The sequence below is a fragment of the Bos javanicus genome, chromosome 13 (assembly GCF_032452875.1).
Source record: "Bos javanicus breed banteng chromosome 13, ARS-OSU_banteng_1.0, whole genome shotgun sequence".
In the NCBI taxonomy this organism is placed as follows: domain Eukaryota; kingdom Metazoa; phylum Chordata; class Mammalia; order Artiodactyla; family Bovidae; genus Bos; species Bos javanicus.
The window spans coordinates 76,031,311-76,057,534 of NC_083880.1; the positions used below are offsets into that span (position 1 = coordinate 76,031,311).

At 37.3% G+C, this 26,224-nt stretch overlaps 1 protein-coding gene across 10 annotated transcripts in view; it reads left to right on the plus strand.

Moving 5' to 3' along the window:
• The window catches only part of NCOA3 (nuclear receptor coactivator 3), a 122,498-nt gene that overhangs the window by 59,615 nt on the left and 36,659 nt on the right, over positions 1 to 26,224 (plus strand). For 3 of the 10 annotated variants that reach the window (XM_061437868.1, XM_061437864.1, XM_061437872.1), the window contains one exon: positions 543 to 627. The exons of 2 other annotated variants lie outside the window; for them this stretch is intronic. The gene's annotated coding sequence lies outside the window, so the exon portion shown is untranslated. Of the gene's footprint in view, positions 1 to 542; positions 628 to 8,083; positions 8,165 to 13,418; positions 13,479 to 18,933; positions 19,108 to 26,224 lie in introns of all 10 variants that reach the window. 5 more of the 10 variants (XM_061437869.1, XM_061437873.1, XM_061437870.1 and 2 more) reach the window with 4 other exon arrangements.

The window sequence follows — 26,224 nt, forward strand, 5'->3', positions numbered from 1 at the left end:
TATCCTTTCCTAAAGGGGAAGAAAATATCCAGTACTTTTTTTTTCTTTCTCCCTTTTCCTTGGTTGCTTTATCTATCTGGTGGGTATTTATCTTTTTTGGACTTGAGGATTTAATTAGATTCTTACAGGATATTTATATTGTTTTAAATTGTTAATTTGTTGAGCATTCCCTTTGGACTTGGGGGGGAACATCCGAAGTTCAGATTACCCATCTGGTTTCATCACTCTTCAGAACTTGGAGCTGGTCTCCTTCATCACTACTTTGCATTATCCATGTTTACAAACTGTGACGGATTGTATTGTGTATGCCCTGCCTAATTTTTTTTTTTTAAACAGAAGTAGTAATATATGGCAAAATAAGACATCAAGTTCAAATTCCTAGGAAGAGGCTTCATACTTGGTAACTTTTTGTTAGTTTTGTTTCTTATGTCCAGGGACGGGAAAGGTGGGAAAAGTTAACTTGTGTGTGACTAATAATAATATTTATATTCAGAAAGGGCAATAAAAATCAATACCCTTTTTTTATTTGTTTTTGTCCTCAGGATCAAAATACTTGCTGAACAGTGGAGTCAGAGACCAATAAAAACAAACATAAACTACTTGAACAGCATTTGACTGGTTAGCCAGGTAATTCAGTTTTCCTTTGGATCCTTTGTAATTTTCTGACTTCACCTTCTGAAGATACTACACACTTTGTGATTTTATGATTTCATTTTAAGCTTGTTTTATATGTTATGTTGTCCTCTTTAATGATACTGTTAGTTGAATAAAGGGTCTTGGAATAAGTTAATATATATGTATATTCTATATACAAATATAAATTTGGAGGGAAGGAGTATGTTACAGTTTAACATGAGATGCTGCCATCAGCCCTCTTCTTCTTATGTGTGAATATTTTAATGGCACTTAAAATCGGAATCAGCTCCACCCGTTTTGACTATTTCACCTTGCGGAGGCTAGTTTCCACAGATTGCTTGTGCTGGTGTGTAACATTTCAACTGACTCCTCTCCTAACTTTTGTTATTGCATCAGGATAGGAAAAATGAGAATGAAAAAACTGTCTTAATAGCCACGAAAGCACTTACGCCTTGCTTAGGTGGTTCAATTTCTTTTTGTTAGTAACATTATTATTCTCTTGGTTGGCTGGGCTTGAAATCTGAGTCATCTTTGAATCCTACCCCCTTTGATATTTTTAGTAAACAAGCCTTATCTGGTTTTCTATTTTCATGTCTCCTCTATTCGGTGAACTTTCTGTTACCAATCTTAGCTTCCTAGGCCAAGACCCCGTAATTTCATGCTTGTGTTTGAAATGTCCCTTTACTGCTTCTTATCTATACTGTTTCAACCCACTTGAAAATTTGCTTCAGTATATCTTCCGTATATCCCTTTAATCAAGTCTCTCTTCTGTTATGAGCTTTGTACGACTGTTCCTGGCTTACAGAAAAAAAATACAAACTCCTCTCGCTTACATTTGAAACAGTCCTTTATCTGATACTTTATCTAGGCCTCCAGTTTCAACTCGTGCTATTTCCCAATAAAATCCTTCAGTTAATTATGGGATACACCCATTATATTCTGAACATAGTAGAGAACTATCTCCATAGTATTTATCTTAAAAAACAAAACTTTATTTGGAAATTTCCAGTTTACAAAAGTTAAAAAATAGATAAAGAATTATCTAGATATCCTTAGTCAGATTCACTCTCTGGTTTTATTATTTGCATTTATGTGGGCTCTTACTCTTTCCTCTCTTTTTTGAATTATATGAGGGTTATGTTCCATAGAATGTGTTTCTTTCCTCTAATACTTCTGCTTTATTTCCTACGAATAGGGCATTCTCTCATACAACCATTGTACGGTTATCAGCTTCATAAATGGATGTTAATATAGACCTGTTGTCCATCTTCCAGTTTTGTCAGTTGACCTAATAAAGTCTCTCCCAGCAGTCTCCCTTGCTTCTTGTAATGGAAATGAGTCTAAGCTCAGGTACTACGTGTAGTTATTATTTTTCTTTAGCCTCCTTTTTCCTGGAATATTTCCCCAGCCTCTTCTTTGTCTGGTATGACATTGACATTTTTGAAGACTGCAACCGTTCCCCTCCCTTATTAGAATGTTCTTCATTTTCTGTTTGAAACAGGGTTAGAATGAGGCTATTTGTTCTTGGCTGGGATACTGCATAGGCGATGTGATACCCCGAGAAAGATGTACAACTTCTGGAGGCACAGGATGTCTTCTGTCCCTCATTGGGATGTTAATTGTGATCATTTGGCCAATGTGTTGCCTGATTTCTCTGCTGTTAGAGTTTCTTCCCCTTCTTTAAGCAGTGATGGGGGAGACAATGCCAGTACCATGATTCTCATCACAGTTTGCCCTAGATTTAGCATTCATTGATGATTCTTGTCTGATCTAAATTTTTACAGTCATGCTTCCAAAATGGTCATTTTCTCATTCCGTTTCCAGTGGAGCTCTTTCATCATGCTCCTGTGTCCTTGTGGGAAATAGTATTAGAGACCAAGATCCTTGGTAGGTGTCCTTGTTACTCCTAGATTGTCTTCTCTTCTTGACCCCTTCAGTGGACACAGCTAGGAAATAAATGCATGTTTATACATGTATATACATAAACATGCTTGTTCATGTACACACACACATAGCAACATGCATCTGTGTAGTTTATAAATCATGTGTTGATGTCAGTATGTCCAGTTTCCCTCCACATCTGCAGGGTTTTTTCTTTGCACCTCTCACTTTATATTTTTATGTCCATTTTTATACCACGAGAGCCTTGGTTCCCAACATAGTACATTTACTCATTTGGTCTGTCCTATAATATATCTAAAATCATTTCAGATTTGCTTTGCCCATTTAATTACAGTAAACAAAGTGAGTGGGGAACTTGTATATAGTTTTGCCCAGGATTGAGAGGAAATCCTATATTCATTTTTTTGACTTACATATTTGTATTTAAAATTTTTTCATTTTTAAATTTTTATTGGAGGTTAGTAGTTGATTTACAGTGTTGTGTTAGTGGTTGATTTTCGGGTGTAAGATGCTATATTTTTAAAATACTTGAATTAGTCCTCCCTTATCCTATCTTCCCTTCCCTCCCCATTTTTGTTTCCCACCTTAGTTTCTGCATGATGTAGTTGTGATATTTGTTTGAAACGAAATGAGGTTTATTTATTTGTGTGCTTGAGTTTCAGTTTGTTTTAAAATGCTCCTCCTCATTCTGATTCTGGTTTTATGTTGATTATGTAGAATATGAATACGTTTTCAAAGGTCAAAATTACACAAAAGATACACATTCCCTCTGTATCTTTTCCACCCTCATTTCCCCCATTTCTCAGAGGAAGCCACCTTCAGTGTTTTCTAGAGTGTTTTCCTGTATTTTCTTTTTGTAATGACAAGCAGATATATGTATGTTTTTTTTTTTTTTTCTTCCCCAATTGCTCACCAGTAAAAGAGTCTACCTGCAGTGCAGGAGATTCAAGTTGAGTCACTGGGTTGGGAAGATCCCTTGGAGGAGGAAATGGCAACTCACTCTAGTGTTCTTGCCTGAAAATTCTCACGGATAGAGGAGCCTGGCAGGCTACAGTCCAAAGAGTGGCCATGGGTTGGACAGGACTGAGCAGCAGCAGCAGCAGCATCGTTTCATTATGTGCACACACCATAGGCTATTCCGTCAGTTTCCTCTGTGTGGGTAGTACCTAGGTTGTTTCCAGTATTTTGCAGTTAAAAATGTTGCTGCAATGAATAACCTTGTGAAAATATATTTTCATATTCTTGGGGGGATATACCTTCAGGATACATTCTTAGAAGTAAGATTACTAGGTTGGAGGGTAAATGTATATGTAGTTTTTGTTAGATGTTGTCTAATTACCCTCCATAAGCATTATGCCATATGGATTCACACCAGTCATGTGTGAGAGAGCCTATTTCCCCCTCTCATACTGTATACATTCTACTGAGTGGTTTTTAGCTGCATCCACATGATTAAGTGTATCAGTAGTTTATTTTTATTGCTGAGAAGTATTCCATTGGGCTTCCTGTTTTTGGCTTCTATGAATAAAGCTTCTAGGAATATTTAAGTGCAAGTTTTTGTTTAGATTTTTTTCCCTCTTGAGTAAATACCCAGGAGTGTAATTGTCTTATGTTAAGTGTGTGCTTATCTTTATGAGAAATTGAAACTGTTTTCTAAAGTGGCTGTACCATTTTATATTCCACTTGCAGTTTATGAGAGTTCAAGTTCCACTTATATCTCTTTATGAAGCGTCTGTTCAAATTTTGTGGATTTCTTAAATTGGGTGGTTTGTTTTCTTATTGTATGACTTAAATTTTTCTGAGTACAGATTCTTTTCAGATATATTTTGAGAGTATTTTCTTCTGGTCTTTCTTTGGTCTCCCTTTTCATATTCTTGAATTTTTTTTTTTTTGAAAATATAGGCATTTTGAATAAAATAAATTTTTTTTTTGCTTATGAGTAATCGTTTTTTAGTGTGTGAAGAGATCTCTGCCTATTAATGAGTTGATGAAGATTTTTCTCCTTTGTTGTAGAAGTTCTATAACTTTATCTTTAGGTCTGTGATCCATTTTGGTTTAATATTTGCATGTTGTGTGAAGAAAGGATTGAGGATAAGTTTTTAAAAACATTGACATTCTGTTCCATGGCTATTTGTTGAAGACTCCTTTTTCCATTGTGTTGCATTTTAATTGTGTGTGGGGGTGTATGTGTGTACATGTGTGCTCAGTTGTGCACAACCCTTTGCTACTCCGTATGTGTGTGTGTGTGTATGTGCATTCTCAGTTGTGTCCTACTCTTTGCTACTTTCTGTGTGTGTGTGTACATGTGTGTCCTCAGTTGTGTCTGACTCTGCTACTTCATGGACTGAAACCGCCAGGCTCTTCTGTCCAAGGAATTTTCCAAGCAAGGATAATGAGTAGGTTGCCATTTTCTCCTGCAACAGATCTTCTCGAACCAGGGATTGAACCTGTGTCTTCTGCATTGGCAGGCAGATTCTTTACCAGTGAGCCACCTGGGAAGCCATTTTTATGTATATATATATATATATATATATGTATATATATAGTCGGGATCTCGGAGAAGGCAATGGCAACCCACTCCAGTACTCTTGCCTGGAAAATCTCATGGATGGAGGAGCCTGGTAGGCTGCAGTCCATGGGGTCGCTAAGAGTCAGACACGACTAGGCGACTTTACTTTCACTTTTCACTTACATGCATTGGAGAAGGAAATGGCAACCCACTCCAGTGTTCTTGCCTGGAGAATCCCAGGGACAGAGGAGCCTAGTGGGCTGCCGTCTGTGGGGTCACACAGAGTTGGACACGACTGAAGTGACTTAGCAGCATAGTCGGAATCTATTTCTGGTCTTTATTCTGTTCCATTGATTCGTCAATCCTTATGCCCATCAATCCAGTGCAGCTTTATAGTAAGGCTTGAAAGAGGTGGTGTGAGTGTTTCAACTTTTTCTTCTTTGTCATGATTTCTCTGAAAGTGAAGTTGCTCAGCCGTGTCCAACTCTTTGCAGTCTCATGGACTGTAGCCTACCAGGCTTCTCCGTCCATGGAATTTTCCAGGCAAGGGTACTGGAGTGGGTTGCCATTTCCTTCTCCAGGGGATCTTCCAGAACCAGGGATTGAACCTTGTCTTCCGCATTGCAGGCAGATGCTTTACCATCTGAGCCAGGATTTTGGTATAAATCTCAGGATATGTTTGTTAGTCCCTGCAGTCTTGTCAGTCTCTCTGAGAAACTGCCCTGCAATATCTATCCAGCTTGACCATTCTGAATTCTGGTTATTATCTTGTCCATTCTGCAAGATTGCTGGGCTCTGTTTGAGTTCTTCATCCCTCTGTTGTGATCTGGAAAAACTGCCTCCTAGAAGGAAGCCTGGCTGATGGTAGGGCTCATGTTACCATGTTGTTCCTTCTCCCCTCATGCCCAGTTGTTTTCTTAATCTCAGGGACCACAATTTCTCACTGTTTGTTCTCTGATATTTGAATATAGTTTGTTTAGTTTATGTTGGGATGAGTCTCATTATTCTCTCTTGACCTAAATTGGAAGCCCACAGTTGATTCTTGAGTTAGTTAATTAAAAAAAAAAAAAAAAAAGGCTCTTCTCATGCTGTGCCAAAAGGAGCAAAAAGATATCTTTAACCATAGAAGCTTCTTTGATTGCTGTTTTATTTATTTATTTTTGGGGCTGTGCTGTGCAGTATGCAGGGTCTTAGCTCTCTGACCAGGGATTGAACCTGGGTCTCCGGCCATGGAAATGTGATGTCTTAACTATTGGACTGCCAGAGTATTTTATTGAACAGTTTCTGAGACCAGAGGATTAATTTCTCTGGAAGTTTTCCTAAGGAATATAGACTTGCATTTCTAAAGTCTCTTTTATTCTCATATCTTGAGACTAGGCAACCAGTCTCAACAAACTCGACTAGATTTCATTTGCAGGACTTATAAATGTGAATGAATTGTCTCTCCTCCCAGTACATCAGATTTACTGAGTCTCTGGCCTACTTTTGAGGCTGGTCCCTATAAGCAAAGAATAGGTACCAGGCCTGTAGGTATTGACTTATAAAGTGAAGTCATTATTTGTTAATGATGGGCTTGTCATGCCTGGCTGAATGAGAATTATTCTCAATTATGACATTCAAGATGCAGACTTGATTATCCAATTATCCTGATAAATGGGTTGACAGATTTTTATTAAACCTATGCAATTAATAATATTGACATGAAAAGTAGAGAGACTCAGTTTTTATGTTTCTGTTTTTTCCCCTGCAATTTGAGGACATCGAATCAGGTGCCACATAGAATGCTTTTAGAGTACGTAAGTGTAATTTATTAAATTGAGGGCTAGATATAGAAGAGAAAGAAAAAGGGCTTCTTTATAGAACCCACTAGAAAACATAATACCAAACAATAATACTCTAAAACAAATAACCGCAGTTAAAACTTCACTAGTTTATTCAGTCCTGTGTAAATCTGTTTCGCTTAATCTTTTTTTTTTGCAGTCTGCTTTGAAGACATCATCCACTTAGGTGTATAAAGGGACCTAGAAATTTTGACTTAGTTTATCTTCCAGTACAGTTGTAAAATTGTGTAAGTTACCTTAGGTCAGTAGTCTGTCACCCAGAATTTATTTCATAAAATATTTAGGTTTGTTATCTCTTCCATGAGAATCTTAGACTTCAAGGCAAACAGCAGAGGAAAGCCAAGCCACCATTTGGCAGGAAGACATTTTGGATGTCCTTCATTCATTGTTATGGACAGGAGTTTTCATCTGATGTTCTTAATCGTTGGCCTAAAGGAGTACTTTTAGTCCCTAAAGTATTTGAGACTAATTGTCACAGATTTTACTTAGGTGAAAATGTTTATTTCACATTCATTTTTGAAGGATTCCCTGTATATAAAATTTTGTGTCAGTTGCTTCAGCACTCTAAAGATCTTGTTGTCTGATTGCTTCTAAGAAGGTAATTTTTATCTTTGTTCCTCTGTATATATGGTCTTAAGGTCTTTTTTTCTTGTGACTACTTTGAAAATTTTCTCTTGAAAAGCAAGATGTTTGAATTTAAATAGTTGGACTATAATGTACTTAGGTTTGGTTTTCTTTGTATTTATTCTTGGGATTAACTGAACTTCAGTGTGCAGACTGGTGTTTTCATCAAGTTTGGGGAAGTTTTGGCCATTATTTCGTGAGGTTTTTTGTTTTTGCTTCAGTCTCACTTCTGGGGCTCTAGTTGACATATTTGATAGACCATTTGCTATTTCTCACTTGTCCTTTCCATTTGTCTTCAAGTTGTTTTCCTTCCATTCTTCAGATGGGTAGTTTTGATAACCCTTTAAGTTCAATTACTTTATTTCTTCTCCAATCTGAGTGATATTCAGTAAGAAAATATTTTTCTGTTTCAACCTTGTTCTTACAACCCAGCGTTGTAAAGGGCTTAAGCCAATGGGTTTATCAAAGTTGTATAACTAGTTTGTGATGTAACTGAAGTTAGAACTTACATCTTGATTCTTTGCAAACTTTCGACCTTTTCTTTGTATAATTTGTGAACTTTATATTGTAGTAAGTTGCAGTCTTTTTAAATATTCATGCTGAGGGGGTAGAGGATACTGCTTAAACATTAATACAGTTGCAGAAATTAAAGGTAAGTTCTTATTTGTGGTTTAAAAATGATTTTTAATAGAAAAATGTAAGTATCACTGAAGTCAGTAATACCTTAGAAACTTACAGATGACATTACTCCAGCATTGAAAGTAAGCCTGTGGTTATTCAACAGAAAAATTCAACTTTAACTATAGAAATTCTAACATCATGACTTTCTGGAGTTTAGGCTGTGATATTATTCATGGTCTTGGAAATTAACTTTTTGAATACAACCTCAGTTAATGGATATATTTCGTGTAGATTTCTGAAACTGATTTTTATGTCATCTTTGTTAAAATTAAAACACTGTATAGTTGGATAGAGGAATGAAAATATTGCCAAGGCCAGGATAATTATCACATGCTTTCATATCATATTTTATTAATAATATTGTAGTTTCTAAAGTTCCGGCAGAAGTCCTGAGAATCTTGATATTTAGAAAAAGTATTGCATATGAATGATGTTCTAAGTTGTGAGAACTGTATTTGTCTCTGTCCTTCAGTTTAGTTTGATATTGAATTACTGGAGTTTAAAGATAACAGTTTTAATTATAAACTGTGTTTTTTATGTCTTATAGTTAAAATGAATTAAACTCAAGGAAATCTGTAAAGCAACTATTATTTAAAAACCAAACAGTTTAAGTGAACTGCTTCTCCCCTACTCAGTGTAAATGAATGATGGTTAGATTAGGAGATGAAACTATCAGTAAGATGAAGATATTTAAAATTGTTTTTTAAAGTGATGTGCATAGGGGTGGGTCGAGAATCTATGGTACTTGGTGATGACCAACCTGGTAAAGGCCATACTTCTTCACTATTTTCTTTTTATAAAGAATGGTAGGAACTTCTAGTGAATGTGGCTGGAAAACAGTAACTTCTTATTCAGGATTTCAGATGGGCCAGTTCTATTGAAAGTCTGTTGTTGAAACAGCTGTAAATGGTGTAGTTAAACTCAGAGATTCCATGAAAAAAGGACTAGAGTATTTGATGTCATAAGTTTTAAGGTTTTGGGGGATTTTTAAGGGGATGAGTGGAAATATTTAAGGGCTTGGGCTCTGACATTGGCAAGACCTGGGTTTAATTTCTAGCTCCATCACTTACTAAATATTTGACCTTGAGTGGGTTATTACTTCCCTGTTTTCTTATTAAAAGGAATAAAGTTGAATTCTATACTTTCATCTGTTCTCTGTATCAGAGGACGACTGCAGTGGGGATTGAGTAGTAGATGAAATACACTCAACACAGGATCTAGCTCAAATGTTAGATTAAGTATTTGTCCACATGGTTTTTAAAATTTAACATTAAAATTATGCAGTATTTTATATGAGCAAGAGTATATATTATTTGTGAGTTATAAAGTATACTTTGATGAACACCTGTGAACCTACTACTTGAATTTAAGAGCCGGAAGGTTGTTAGGTGTGCCCGTTCCCTCTGTGTTTCTCCCTGAACTCATTCTGCCTGGATCCCAGAAGTAACAGTTTCCTTTAGTTGCAGTTGCTTTCAAAAAAGTTTGAAAAGCCACACATATATGTGTTCCTGAACAATGTTCAGTTTTGTCTTTTAGCTTTACAAAAATATAAGGAATGTAGTGTACTTGTTTTTTTAACTTTTGTTTGCTTTTAAGATTCTACCATGTTATATATAATTTCTTTATTTTTTCTGCTACTATATGGTAGTCTTTCATATGGCTTTATTAGAATTTTTTACATTTGGGATTGAACATTAGTTTTCTCTAGTTCTTGATGTATGATGATATTTCAGTGAACATTTTAATACATGTCACTTGTTGCAGAGAGACTTGTTATTACTCTAAAGTTTTAAAAGATAAACTTGATTTTTAACTGCTGATGTAATAAATTTACTTTTAATGGGGAATTTCTTTAGAAAAAAGTAAATTTTCTTATCGAACTAGCCCTGTTTCATTAGCTACTTCATTTCATACACGTCATTTATCACTTATCACAGGATTGGCAGTATGTACTGCAAGGTTTTAAACAACTTCATTAAAGTATAATTTGCAAACAATAAAATTCACCAACCTTCCATTTACAGTTTGAGTTTTGGCCAGTGTAACCATTGTCTCAATTATGACGGAAGACACTCCTGCCTCCCCCTGAAGTTCCTTTGTGCCCCTCTGCAGTCTGTCCTCTCTCCTGGTAACTGGTGGCCACTGGGCTGCTTTAAGTCACTACAGTTTTCCTTTTCTTGAATTTCATATAAATGGCAATCCCCTTATGTGTGTATTATTTTGTAATTGTTCCACGTTTCCTGAATATTCTCTTTTCCTCTTTGTATTTTCATTTTGGAAGAGAGAGAAAAAGAGTGAGGGAGAGAAAGAAAAAGTATGTGTGTGTATTCAGCCTCACTGGTTGCACTCCTCTCACCAAGCAGCTCTGTCCATGGACAGCATTCTTTATTTCTGTTAGTGATTTTGATTTTAATACTCTGATTTGCTTTTTAGAGTGTCCGTCTCGATCCTTACGTCCCATCTGTTCCTGCATGTTGTCCACTTTTACCTTTCGAGCCCTTAGCATATTCATCATACTTAAGATTGCACAAGTGGTTCCACTGAAAAATTGTTAAAGACCCTGCCTCTTTCCTGTTTACTAGCAGTCTTCAGAGGATTCTTATGTAGGTGGCCACATTAGAAACTTAATGTTCACAGTCACAGTGTTCATGTTAGCCGAAAAGTGGAAACAACCTCATGTCCATCAACTGAGGACTGGATGAATACATATCTGTAAAATGAAGCACTGTTAGATGCCACAACACAGATAGACCTGCAGGCTAAGCCAGTCACAGAGGACTAGGTACTGTATGATCCCACTTGTATGAACTGTCCAGAATAGGTAAATCCATAGAGACAGAAAATAGGTTAGTGGTTGCCTAGGGTGAGGGGGTCAGAGAAGTTGTGTGGGTGGTGGGTATGGAAGCATTAGGGGAGTGACAGCTGAGGGGTTTCTTTCTGCAGTAATAAAATGTTCTGAAATTGACAGTGGTGACAGTTGTACAGCTCTGTGCTTTAAGCCATGGAATTGTGTATTTTAAGCATGTGGTATATGAATTTTATCTTTGTAAAATTCTTGCTGTTGATATTTTTTATTTTTAATTGGAGGATATTTGCTTAACAGTGGTTTATCATATCTTAATGAATCGTATCTTAATGAAGCTGTTAGAGAATATAGCTGATGTATTCAGGAATACTAAGAGTTCTGTGATGCCATAAAGGAATTTTATGGGGAAATATGGGTACTTTCCTAATGGCACTGACTTCAGAAAGTGTGCTGTGTATCTCAAACTTTTCTGAGATTCAAAAATAACATGTTAATTAAACTCACCTCAATTTTTAAAAAACCTTGGTCTTTGTTAGAGTAGTTGGCCTGAAATTATAGGGTTAATGTTAATTCCAGCCCCATATCTTCATTTGTCAGGAAAGTTTATGTCAAAAGACTTTATTCAAAAAAGAATTCAAAATCATACCCAAATCCATCTGCACTTTTCTATATGTCCGTTAAATGCTTGTAAGTTACTTATGGATATTTTGCCGTTATACATCCAGAAATCAGTTTTTTGCACTCAAGCTTATAAGTCCAATTAGAAGATACTAAGAAAGCCATAATTTGGTGGATCTGCTCTCTTGGGCTGATGAAGTGCTGTAGTTTTAAGTGGAAAAGTGAAAGTTATTTTACTTGAGATAATTTGACCACACTAGGTCCCTCACTCCTTTTTTATTTTTTTAGGTTTTAAGCTTTTAAGAGACTCTTTCTGTGCAGTGATGACTGATGACGAATGATGCATTTAAAATGCGGACGTCACTAGTTTTATGATACATAGGAGAATATCGATGTGTTTATAATTTTGAAAGCTTAGTTTGAATTTAATGTTGGTGAAAGAGCAATTTACTTTTCAAAGATAGTATTTTTTTTTTTTAGCATAGGTCACATACTATACAGAAAAACTTTAAAAAGAAAATTCCTATTAATAGTTTTGTTCTATTATTAAAGTGAAAAACTGCTTAAACTGGTTCGCTTTTAAGGATGAAGCTTTCTGAATATGTAGAGAAAACTCTTAAGGCTATAATATCCATCTTTGGCACAAATAACAAACTATCTAAATTGCTCTACTAGTGTAATTGATATTTTTCTGCTCTTGGTAAAAGTGAATGGAGGTAAGGTTGTAGTAATTGTTCACAGTCAGGGTTTGTTAAAGGGACAGTTTTATTAGAGTTGGAAAATATAGTCATAAAGTCATCAGATTGGTAATATAGATCTTGTAGTACTTAATTTTGTAGCTTAATTAAGAATATAATTGGCCTAAATATCAGCTCAGTGATCCAGAAATACAAATAATCCAGTTTATATCAGTTATCAGTGGTCCTGTCTCTCATGTGCCAAACTCTTAAAGTAGTTACTTTTTTATTACTCTGTTTTCAAAAGAATATGTTTGGAATCTGTAATTTTTAACATGTAAAGCCTGCATTATTTTGAAGTTGATATTGAAAACCTACAAACTTCTGACCTTGAGTAGAATTTTCTGTGTATAACCATTACATACAGCTGGTGGATTCAAAATTGCCTTTTCTGGTACTCTGCTTTGTGAAAAATAGTATGTATTGGATATGAATGTATGACAGCTGACATTTATCAAGGATAACAGGAGCTCATTTTCACATTTTAAAAACTTTGAAAGCTTTGCATGTGTACACATGCTCAGCATATGTTCCTAAGATTTAAATATATTTTCCATCATGTATCAATCTTTAATGAACTTCACATATTAAGCTCATGCTATGTGAGTCCACAGTCAACCTAAAGATCAGAAGTATAGGGCATTTAATTCACCTCCATAAAATTTTGTCTTTCATAGTTGAAAAATCATTCCAAGTAAAAATGAACCTAATGTTTTCCAGGTAGCACTCCTGTTACATAATGTGTGGTTTGTCATTACTTTCATTGCCCTACTATAAAATTTGCCCCTCATGTAGAAACGGCCCTATAGAATCTTTATTTTTGCTACATTGACTGCAAGCATATTGTTCTTGGTTTAAAAAGATTTTTATAGAGCTAGTTGTTTCATTGGAGGGTGACCATAAATAGAATTGGAATTGGATGATTCTTACTCTTGTTCTTAGCCTTTTAAAGTTTTCTTTAAAATGCGATTGTGATAATAATTTTAACAGAACTTTAGAACTCCAGAGTTCATAATGTGTTGGCAAGCTTGTTAATTAAAATAACACCTTTATGGTTGATGCAGGTTTCAGATACTGCAACCCTTGGATATGTTGACATGCAGATCACATTGACTTGCTGCAAGGTAACAGGAGACATGCTTTGACTTCAGAAGATAAATTGGCCATGCACAGCTATAATCCTACTGTCTTTTCATTTCTAGACTTGATTTAGTAGTATGAGGTCTTTGATTTCTAAGCCCTGGGAAATAAGTTGAAATAAAATTTTTGTGTATATTAGAGTTTATATTTTGGCTTTTGATAAGCCTGTTATGTGGTGTAAAGGTACCATGTAAATTGTAGGCATTTTATTACTAAAGTAACTCCCAATTCCATTTGAAATATAAGAAGCCTGAGTTTTGTCCTTTTCTTTTTTTCTTTCAGCAGTTGAAAAGGAAGCCATTTTATTAAGAATGATGAGTAATGAATGGGATTTTAAATTTAGGCTAGTTAAATTGCCAGTGTCTTTGTATTTTTTAAAAATTGCAGTGAAATTAATTATGAATTTTAACATGATTTTTCAAAGAAGAAATTGTCCTTAAGTTGCAACCCAAGTGTCCTTTCTAATAAAAGATTCTGTTTCAACAAACTATTTTGACAGGGAAATGTATAGTATCAGAGAAGTTTAAGGAAAATATTTGAGTTGTTTACATAAGAGCAGTTTAAGACCACTACCAAAACTATATTTTTAGCATCTTTGAGAATTTAGTGCTTCTCAAATGACATCTCTAATATTCTGTTAGGTCCCAAGGTTTAGATTTGTTTAAGTCTATTTTGCTAATATTGGAGTTGGAAAACACACAAATACATTGTTTCCTGAATTTATTTGAGTTGTAGAGGTAGTTATTTTATAATTATTCTCTCTTTAAAATAATTTTGATTCTGTCTGTAAATCATAAGATTCTTGTGGGAGCCATCTTTCAGGCCTACCATTTGCCCACCACTGAGCTTTTTTTTTTTTTTTTAATGTGTGATTTTTTTTTTTTTTTAAACTTCTTTCAGCAACCTTGTAAAGGTGAATATCCACTCTCAAGAAAAGAACATTAAGATGCAGAGATTTAAATTTGGCAAATACCGTATTGGGGCTTGGATCAAATCTGTGTTCTTTCCCTTTTTTACTTCACTGTGCTGCCTTCTGGTTGGATTCATCAGTCCCCGCACCCTGCCCCAATTCAGTGATTATGTGTGTGGTGTCTGGTCTAAGAATTAATCCTAGTCTCTTGAGTTTTGTTTAAAATGTGGGCTTAAGCATCCCATGCTAACCACATCTATTCAGAGTTCCAATATTTGGTGCTCAGATAATGGGCAGTACCATCTTTTTTATACTTAATAATTTATGGAGTTTTATATTTTTTCTTTTTAGAACATTGTTGCTCTATATGTATTATATTTTCATGGCTGTTGATTGTCTTATTAAGGATTGTAATCATTTATTTTAAACTTATTTGAAGATTTTATTGGGTGGTTAATTCATCTTTTGGAATCAGTGCAATTTCTTGGCCATCTTTCTTAGTTCAATTTTTAAATCCACTTGGTAAGTTTAGTTTATAATTTGTATCTTGAGTGGGAAGTTTCTCTTTTGTGATGCACTTTGTGTGTCCCCCTTTCCCTGTCTCTAGCACTCATAGCTTATTTGTGTTGCATTCAGAAATCATTCGGAGAAGGCAATGGCACCCCACTCCAGTACTCTTGCCTGGAAAATCCCATGGGCGGAGGAGCCTGGTGGGCTGCAGTCCATGGGGTCGCTGAGGGTCGGACATGACTGAGCAACTTCACTTTTACTTTTCACTTTCATGCATTGGAGAAGGCAATGGCAACCCACTCCAGTGTTCTTGCCTGGAGAATCCCAGGGACGGGGGAGCCTGGTGGGCTGCCGTCTATGGGGTCGCACAGAGTCGGACACAACTGAAGCGACTTAGCAGCAGCAGCATAGTAATATATTTTCCATTTTCATCCTGTTCATGCACTGATGGTACAAAAGCAGTGATGCATAAAACTGCTGGTGTCGTAGCATGAATCAAGGCAGTGGCACTACCAGACTACTGGTAGTCAATTACATTTTTCACTCCTCTGTGCTCAGACTTAAAGGAAAAGAAACAAAGAAAAACCTCACATAAACTCCACTTCTTTATCACTTGGGATTGTCTTTGATGAAGGAACAAAATTTGCTCATTTCATTAAATCTTGACAGTTGAGTACTGTATTTTTAACATTCTTTTAGTGAGAATGGAAAATACGCAAAAAACACTTCTGCCTACCAAAGTAGGATGGTTGTCTTGGGGAAGAACACTTGTGTGATTGGCTTTTATACTGAACAGGCCACTTTTTTTCATGAAATATAATTTTTACTTGAAAGAATGACTAAAACTATGGCTTTGGAATTTGGGGATTTGGCAGACAGTTTCTTAAAGCTGAGCAAGGTGAACCTATAACTTTAAAGAAAGCATCTGAGAGTATTTGTTGACAGTGATAAAGCTGGAGTTTTCAAGTAGAAATTAAGTTAATTTTGAATCTGTCACCATGACTGTGACAGCTTCTCAGTACTCAAAGACTTTATGAATGAGATGGGTGGTGATATTAATGTGGTGGAGTTTTTGATTTTGTATAAGGTATCAGTATTTGAAAATCTGCTTATTCAGCGAACCAGTATTATCCAAATGATAATATTTGATGTTGCAGAATCATGCATGGGTAAAAGTTTTTTCAGAGTGTAAGTTAGTATTTTAATGTAACAGTATGAAAGTTCATTGTTAGGGTTTCAGATTGCACTTTGCAACTGACCTTTAAGAAAGTACCACTTTCTTAATGCCAGGGAGTGCTGGCAACACCAGAAGCTAGGCGAGGGTGGAGCAGGTCTCCCTTGGAGCCTCCAGGAAGAGTGTGGCCCAGTCATGCCATGTCCTTTTTGGACACTGAGCCTGGAGAACTTCAAGAGACTATCCTGTTGTTTGTGGTAATTCATTACAGTAGTTACAGGACACTTAATACAGTAAGCAAATCTGAGTAAGATGTATTCAGGGTATGCCTCATGTTATTTTGTTTTGTTTTTTGCAATATTTTGTAAGTTTGGAAGAATTTTTAAATGAAAACTGAAAGTACCACTTGCCATTTTAGCATAATATCAAGGAAAATTATTTATAATGAATTATAAAAGGCTGTTGAAATAGTCCTTCCTTTTACAAGTACGTGTATCTGTGTGACTGGATTTTCTTCATGTATTTTGATCAGTATGACGTATTGCAGCAGGTTGAATGGTGTAGTAGATAAGAGGGTTCAGCTGTCTCCTGTTGTCAGACATTAAGGTTTGTAAAACCGTGAAACAGTGCCACCTCTCATGCGATTGTTTTGTTTCATGTTATTTTTCATAAATTGTATACAGTAATGTATGATGGACTTGTTTTTAAATGTAGTAATATTTCAAGTGTTTCTCAGTATTAATTTCTAATGTAGTAAATATTGACGGAGAAGGCAATGGCACCCCACTCCAGTACTCTTGCTTAGAAAATCCCATGGACGGAGGAGCCTGGTAGGCTGCAATCCATGGGGTCGCTAAGAGTCAGATGCGACTGAGCGACTTCACTTTCACTTTTCACTTTCATGCATTGGAGAAGGAAATGGCAACCCACTCCAGTGTTCTTGCCTGGAGAATCCCAGGGATGGCTGAGCCTGGTGGGCTGCCGTCTATGGGGTCGCACAGAGTCAGACACGACTGAAGCGACTTAGCAGCAGCAGCAGTAAATATTGATAGACAATAACCTACATAACCAAAGCTTTTTAGAGTTCAAGGAATCCTGATATTAAAAAGGTGGAGAACTGCTAGCCTACTGCATTTGGTTAGAACTGTACCAGCTTTTGACTTAAACCTTGCACCTCGTATCTTTGAGTAGCTGTGTGACATGGTGTGCTATGTCTGGTACTCAGTTGTTCCTGCTTTTCAGTTACATGGAAGTCTTACTTGCTCAGTTGTGTTTGACTCTTTGCGACCCCATGGACTGTAGCCCGCCAGGGTCCTTGAGTCCATGGAATTCTCCAGGCTAAAATACTGGAGTGGGTTGCCATTGTTTTCTTCAGGGGATCTTCCCAACCCAGGGATCAAACCCAGGTCTCCTGTATTGCAGACAGATTCTTTACCACCTGAGCCACTGAGGAAGCCCTTTAAATTAAATATCAGCCATTAATTTTCAGTGGAGATGTTTTATAGCACAAAATACAATTTGTGATTCTACATGTACTAGTTTGTTGATTTCCTGGCACTGGGTCATCAGCTTGTTGGAGGCCCAAACAAAACAAACAAACAAACAAGCACCAAAACAATAACAACAAAAAACTTGTCTATTTTGATCAACAGTTCATCCCAAGCATATTGATATAGGAAATGCAGTTTCCTTTGTGTGGCTAACACTCAGGCTCTTTAAGATCCCCTGGAGAAAGGAACGGCTAGCCACTCCAGTATTCTTGCCTGGGGAGTTACAGGGACTGAGGAGCCTGGCGGGCTGCAGCCCATGGGGTCCCAAAGGATTGAACTGACTGAGTAACACTTTCACTTTCACACGTAAAAAAAAAAACAAAAACAAGAAAAACTTGCCCTCCTCCCCAGTTTTATTGAGAAAATTGTTGACATATGTCACTGAGTAAGTTTAAGGGGTTCAGTAGGATGGTGTGATTTACACATATTGTGGCATGCTTGCCACCATAGGTTCAGCTACATCCATCATCTCACATAGATAAGATAAAAGGAAGGAAGGAAGGAAAAAAATTTTTTCCTTGTGATGAGAACTTTTTAGGATTTACTCGTAACAACTTCTCTCTGTTTCATACAGCAGTGTTAGCGTAGTCCTCAGCTGTATATTACGTCCCTGTTACTTTGTGACCACTCTCAGGATGCTTGCTGAAGTGGGTTTTGCTTTTACCAGTTTAGTTGTATGAATGGTTTTACAAGGGTTCATAATTAAAATTTTGCCTCAAATGTTCTCTCACGATAATGAGATGAGCCCCCCTTCATTTATTCCACACGCATAGGCAGGTTTGTGAAGTACACAGAAAGGCTCTTTAAGTCATGTGTCATAGAACTGACCTTTGAGTAGGGGAAAAAAAGACAACCCACACTATGTTTCATGCGAGATTATTTGGGTGATGATCTTTTCATCCTGTTCCTCAGTAGTTCATAGTCTCGCTTGCTGCAGATTTCTTCCCTTGAACAATCATGACCTAGAGGTACAGCTTTTTAGCTCCACATAGTATAGTAGGTATATTTTGGAGGAGAATAGAAGGCAGTTGAAGTCTGGTTTGGACTTTGGCTTTTTTCAGCCGTGCTACCACTACACCACCCTCCAACAGGTAAATGATGTTAGGAGTGCATTCTTATTTTCTTTTTGGACTTTGGTATATATGCTGTCATTCACTGTTTGTATTACTGTCATCCTGAAATCAGTAGTGACTTTTGGAGATTTATTTGAAGAGAGAACTTCTGTCATCAGACATATAACTTCTGGGTATATGGAAACATTATTTTTTTAAAAAAAGAATCCTTTTGAATTTAAGGTTATTTAGTCTAGGAGTGGAATTATGAATCACTGAAGAGTAACTTTGCTGTGAAGTCAGAAAAAGAAAAAAGGCAATGGAAACAGCAAGGACTGAGCACAGACTAACTGTAGTCTACATGATGGCCCATTCAGGAAGTCTTATGAGTCAGACTTGCCATGTCGTGTTGCTCAGGTAAGAGACCATCTGCCCCAACATCTTTTCTTTTAGAGAAGGAAATCTGGCTAGGATGTTTTTCCTGTGATACCTTATTTTCTCTTTTTCTACCTTCAGTACCTGTTTTTGGAAAATTAATTCAAAGTGCTTCGTCATCTTATATTTCCCTATTGTTGATTTTTGAGATGTTAGTCTTATAGGGAAACTCAATGTAGCTTCTATATATTCTTGATAAGGTGGACAGAGCTAACTTTAGGACTGCAGGGGAAGTGTCTTGGTACTTCAAGCTTTTTTATTCTGCAGGCACTCCCATTTTATCAATATCTGCCTTGCAGTTGACCCATGGTCATCGTTCCCGGTACCATTAATTCATTACTTGACTAGTGCTTCTTCTACAGCAGCTTTGCTGCTCTCAGTCGTTTGATTGCCAGGTGACTGATGGCATCATTTGTTTAGTTTTAACATTTCTTAAAAAAAAAAAAAAATGTTTTTTTTAATTATTTTTGACTGCGCTGTGTCTTTTCCTGCTGTGCGGGATTTTCTCTAGTTGCCATGAGCAGGGGCTGCTCGTCATTGCGTTGGGCGGGCTTCTCACTCGTGGCTTCTCTTGTTACTGAGCTCAGGCTGTAGGGCACGCAGACTTCAGTAGCTGCAGCCTGTGGGCTCCGTAGCTGTGGCTCCCGGGCACTGGATCACAGAGGCTCAATACTTGTGGCTCGCGGGGTTAGTTGCTCCGCGGCTTGTGGGATCTTCCTGGATCAGGGATCAAACCCGTGTCTCCTGCATTGGCAGATGGATTCTTTGCCACTGAGCCACCATGGAAGCCCTTAGTTTTAACATTTCTTAAAATGTCTTTTCTTCTGCTAGACAGATAGCCTGAAATAGGAGAGAATGAGACACATGCTGTGATCATCTCTCGTTTATATCTTTATTGCTTATTAATTAAATTTATATCAGATTTTATTTCTGCTCTGTGCACACACCCCTCTAACCCCCCACTGCTTATCTTAATCCAGAGCTTTACCAGTTGGCTGAAGGAGATTGAACACTTTCTTCTTCCTTCCTTGCTTCCTTTCTTTTCTGCTTGTATTTTCATTATGTGCCAGGGGACAGCCGTAGGTATAAAGAATACTTTTGATGTAGAGCTGTTTACGTCTTTCAAAGAAAAAATAAAACCACAAATCCAGAAATACAAAGAGGCCTTAAAAAAGAACCAGCACTCTTTCTTTACCTGGTACCTTTGAAGGTACTTGGATAACCTCTTCAGAATCTTCTGAAAGGTGCCTGTTTACTCTTTAATTACACTTATTTATCTTAAGGACATAGACATCTATGACAGTAGTTTTATTCTATCTTTATGGTTTTATGTTAGCTACTAACTGCCATTCACCACACTATTTCAATGGGAAAATATTCTGAATTCCAGTCAGTTATCTGTACACTGAAGATAGCCTGAATAGTTCTGGCTAATTTATTTGTCTGAAGCTTTTTAATTTGTTGTTGTATGGGATATTTGTAACGATTTGTTTTCAAATGAGAACAAATTTGATGTTGCTGGAAGTCCATCTTTGTTCTTGGTATGGTGTACCTTGGAGGGTTCACCATTTCACCCTGTTCGAGTTGCTTGCTTTGTATTGCTTTTCATTCTCACGATAAACATAAGAATATGGAAGATGTGATTATTCCCAGTTTTTACAGGCGATCAGCTTTTTATAGGTGACAAAAGTCGATTCCAACAAAGCCCTGCTGTCTTTTTATTGTATCACAGTACGTCAGCTGAAGAATTCAAACCCTTGAGTTTTATTTTGATAGATATCTTGAAGCCACCATATTTTTTTTGGAATGGAAATATCTAAGTGAAAAATGACATGTCGGAAAAAAGCAAAACTGTTTTGCAAGGTGTTCAGCCCCATCCCCCTGGTCTTCTCTGTATTTTAGGAGTATTGTGGTTGGTCAGAAGTATAGCTGATGGGAAGGGAAGAAAGAGGAGAACTGAAGTTGGAAAGAGGAACACAGGGAATGATGGTATTAGGAGTGGAAAGAGAGAGGGAGTTTGTGATAAGATAGTTAGAGCTGATAGTGTAGAAAGTAGAGACAAATGTGGATAAGATATAGTATTGAAAATGTAATAAATTGAAAAATGCATTAGAATAAAGGGGATGGCTTTAAAATTTATTTATTTACTTTTGGCTGTGTTGGGTCTTTGTTGCTGGCAGGCTTTCTCTCGTTGCAGGGAGTGGGGGCTGCCCTTTGTTGGTTCTTGGGCTTCTCCCTGCCGTGGCTTCTCTTACTGTGGAGCCCAGGCTCTCGGCGGGGGCTTCAGTGACGGGGGCTTCAGTAACTGCAGCTCGTGGGCTCTAGAGCACAGACTCAGCAGTTGTGCGGCATGTGGAATCTTCCCAGACCAGGGGTTCAGCCCGTGCCCCCTGCATTGGCAGGTGGGTTCTTATCCATGGTGCCACCAGGGAAGTCCCAGGATAGCTTTTTCTAATTGGATAATTGGGAATGGTTTCACCAAAGGTGACAGTCATTTGAGCCCGAAGGATGACTAAAAGTGTTTCAGTATTGTAGGCAAGAGAGGGATAGAGGGGACATCTAAAAAGAAATACGTGACTTAAGGGTTAAATACAAATAGTAGCTGTTTTCATGAATATCTTTTGTCAGAATCTTTTTCTTTTTAGGCCACTTGGGTGGTGGAAGTGGTGGTGAGGAAGAAGTACAACTAAATAGTATGTTGTTTAGGAATGGAATAATTTATTAATAGTAAATAATATAATAATAATGAATCAGGTTTATGAAGTTCAGGCTTATGTCTCATTCCTGTGAATGAGAGTGATTCAGCATGTTAAATTGTCGGAGTCACTCTAACCTTTAAAGCAACTAAAGAATTACCCAGCTAGTTAGTATGCTGTCAGGCGAGGATAATTTGATTTCAATGGAATTGGCTTGCTTAACTCCCTCTGCACAGTGTATATTCGTGAACTTCATCTCTGTTGCTCGTGTAGAGGTTGAGAAGTCTCTTGGCAACAAGCTTCCAGTTGCATCTAGCACCTGCCTTGGCTAATTGGTATGCCCAGTTCTGGCACTAGAACCTCTGGGGAGTTTGTGTTTGAGTTCAGCTTCATCAGGCTTAAACCAGAGCATCAATGTAAAGGGGCTTCGGGGTCAGCTGTTGATTGAGAAGGAAACGGCAAGCAGTACACCGAGAGAAGAGAGAATGAAACCTTGTGGATGAAATAGCTGTTACTTCATGTTTGGATGTTTCTCACCTCAACTTAAATATTAAAATTAGGATATTTTATTGCTCTCTGCTAGCCCCTTTCCAAATCTGCAGGCATTAATAACTAAAGATAGAGGAAAAGAATTGACCAGGACCTGAGATTTATACTGTTTTGTGGCAGATGTCCACACCAACGTAGTTTGTTGTTGATACAGTTTATATGCTTTTCCCTTGTTTTAAAAAAACTGTAGGGTAGTAGGTTTCCTATCAGTTGTGCCTTCATTTTAACACTTACCAAATTATGTTGTTATAATTGTATGTTTTCCTCTGCTGCTTGCCTGAGAGTTCTAATAGTGGGGGTGTCATTTATCTCTTATTTCCTGGCCCCAAAATGGTCTGGGCATGCAAATGTTTGAACAGAAATGGAATTAGATTTAAAAAATGGATTGCATTAGGTGATTTATAGGTGCATCCTACTAAACATACCAGGTTCTCAATAACAAAACAAAAGGATATTGCAAGTTAGTTTTTATTTGGACCCCCAACCCCCAGCTTTCAGCTCTTATCCTCTATACCAAGATTCAGTTAAAACGTAAAGGTAGGAGGTAGTCACTGGTGAGGAGATGTCCATAGTAGCTCCATGTTTATGGACTTACGTCCTCTGCTTTTTCTTGTCCCCTAAACACACGCATTTTATTTCGTTTCCTTTCTTTGCTCCATGGTGCTGGTTCTCTTGGAGCTGCACAAAAGGCTGAAATAAAACCTCTAATTTTATATTTTAGAAAATATAATCTTGTAGGATTAAGCCTAACTGGTGATGACTATCTATATACTATATTTGAGTAAGAGTGTCAATTTGGAACTTATATTTTGGGTAGTGTGTTTATGTATGGATGTCTCATAAATCTTTCCCAAGGGTAATTTTTTTCTAATTGGCTTAATCAGTCTCTATTTTTATATAATGTTTCAAGCAGTTTTCAATAAATAATCCAAATTCACAGTTGTATGAAAATTTTCTTAAGTTACTGAGATTCTCAGGAGACTCCCAGAAATACTCCCTAATTGACATATTTAATCATACCTTGTATAATATATCAGACAGACAAGCCTGATAAATAAACCAGATTATTGGTGAGATAGTCAGAAGTACTTGGCTCTAGCATTTAATCTTGGGAAACCCAAGTATGAAAATATTTGACAGGTTATTTTGGTTATAGTTGGGGCTTCCCACGTGGCTCAGACGGTAAAGCGTCTGCCTGCAATGCTGGAGACCTAGGTTCAATCCTTGGGTCGGGAAGATCCCCTGGAGAAAGAAATGACAACTCACTTCACTACTCTTGCCTGGAAAATTCAGTGGATGGAGGAACCTGGTAGGCTACAGTCCATGGGGTTGCTAAGAGTCAGACACGACTGAGTGACTTCACTTTCTATCTTTTTCTTTCTTGTGGTTATAGTTAACGCTTTTCTGAACTAAGCTTTTTTCCTTGCCATGTGAGCCACTAACTGTTGGTATCAAGTAGAAATAAGGGTCATGGTTAGTAGAGGGCCATTTATTTGGTGACTGAAGAATAGTGGTTGATTTTTAGAGGCTTGAGGGAAATAGCAGCGTTAGTACCTGCTGAGCTGGAGCACCTCATTGCCTCTGACCCTAATACTGCATGTCCTTAAACCCTCATGTAACAGCTTCTCAGTGTTCTTACTGATGAGCTGAGAAATTCTCCAGTTAACTTGTTTGCAGAGATTGTGTGATTCAACAGTATGATTGGTTAATTTTTTTTTTTTTGGAGTGAGGGATGAAATGCCCAAGAAACATCTGATACATATTTTTTTATTATAAAATTCTAAAAATATTGTAATCCCAGCTCTGCCATCTAGTATCTGTATGTGATCTAGATGCTATTTTAATCTATAAAATGGGAGTAATACATACTTTGGAGAATTGTGAGAAGACTCTTGAGAGTCCTTGGACTGCAAGGAGATCCAACCAGTCCATTCTGAAGGAGATCAGCCCTGGGATTTCTTTGGAAAGAATGATGCTAAAGCTGAAACTCCAGTACTTTGGCGAAGAGTTGACTCATTGGAAAAGACTCTGATGCTGGGAGGGATTGGGGGCAGGAGGAGAAGGGGACGACAGAGGATAAGATGGCTGGATGGCATCACTGACTCGATGGATGTGAGTCTGAGTGAACTCCAGGAGTTGGTGATGGACAGGGAGGCCTGGCGTGCTGCGATTCATGGGGTGGCAAAGAGTCGGACACGACTGAGCGACTGATCTGATTTCTAATACCAAATATGTGATATGCTTGGCACTGTACTGCCACAAAAGTTATGTTTCCTTCCTCCTTCCTTATTTATTTAGGAAAATGAAATATTTCAGTTGGTCTCTATGCCGTTGGAGATTTACTGGGAAACGTACCTCCTTGGGCCTCCCTGGTGGCTCAGCTGGTAAAGAATCCATCTGCAATGTGGGAGACCTGGGTTCGATCCCTGGCTTGGGAAGATCCCCTGGAGAAGGGAAAGGCTACCCACTCCAGTATTGTGACCTGGAGAATTCCATGACTGTATAGTCCATGGGGTCGCAAAGAGTCAGACATGACTGGGCGACTTTACCTCAGTTTCACTTTACCTCCTTACCATTTTGGCTTGTCGTGGCTTTTCTTAGGTGCCCCCCCTCCCTGAATAACTTCTTGCTCACCTAATGGACACTGGCATTGTTGATTGATACCGCTTCCTTTTGGACATGGTATACTTCCTGTATCTTTGACCATCTGCATAGTTTGTTGTACATAATCAAGATTTCCCCTCCTGTCTTAACTGTGAATAACCAAAAGGAAAGGTAGTTAATGCTGCTAAGCCACATGTCATTTTTGTGGCTTTTGAGCTGGCAGATACAATTCTTTGTTGCTTTTAAAGAACGTTCCTTTTCTACCAGTTTGTTGTACTCTGTGCGTATATAAACTTAAACCTGTACCACAGCTTGGTTGTATTGTATAGAAAGGCCTGTAGTATTTATAGAGGAATTTTATCCAGTTGCTGTAAGATTTTTGCTCATTTTAAATCCGATTTATCATGAATCTACTTACGACTTTTCATACAGAAATAGGTAACATTATATTTTGAGAACATTGAAAGTTATCATAAATTTATAGTATTCTATATTGAAATAGTTGCATAGAATATTTTGCTTAAATGTCATTTTAAAGTATACACTGTCATATTAATGTATTTAAGTAGTATAGCATAGAACTTTTAAGTAGAAACATTTCATATAAGGAAAATAATTGTAAAAATGACTCAAGGATCTAAACAGTTGAGTTTACATTGAAAGATAGAATACATCTTGGGCCTTTGAATCTGATTCAGTGAAAAGTGTTTTGCTCTAGTCTTTCGTTACTGTAGTGTCAGGGGTGTGAAAAGCCTTCGGTGATTAGATTGTATTCTACCTGGAAGTGTGGTTGAGGTGTTACTCCAGTTTAACTGTCAGCTGGGGAGCATCTACATTCGCAACTTCAAAATATATTATGAACCTCGCTATTGGATAAGAGTACAGGTTGTTTGGGAGTACGGCAGGTATATTTTATGGTCCTGATTTCTTTTCAGCTCAACTGTGTGAATGATAGTCTATCTGTAGGGGATCAGAATTTAGAAGGGTCTCAGTACAGTAGACTGTCCCGACAGTGAGAGGTACTGGGAAGCTCTTGTGCTGTATTATTTCCCCTTTGAATATGGATTTTACCAACTCTGTATATTCTTCAGACTAGATGGGCTATAATTTAAGATGTAAAAATGTAGGCTGTACAATTACTGATCTGTGTTTCTTAACTTTTCTGGGGGAGCAGAAATTAATCTACTCGTGGGCCCGGTACATGTTCCATTCCCCCCTCCCACCCTAATTCTTGATGAGTGACTGAAAAT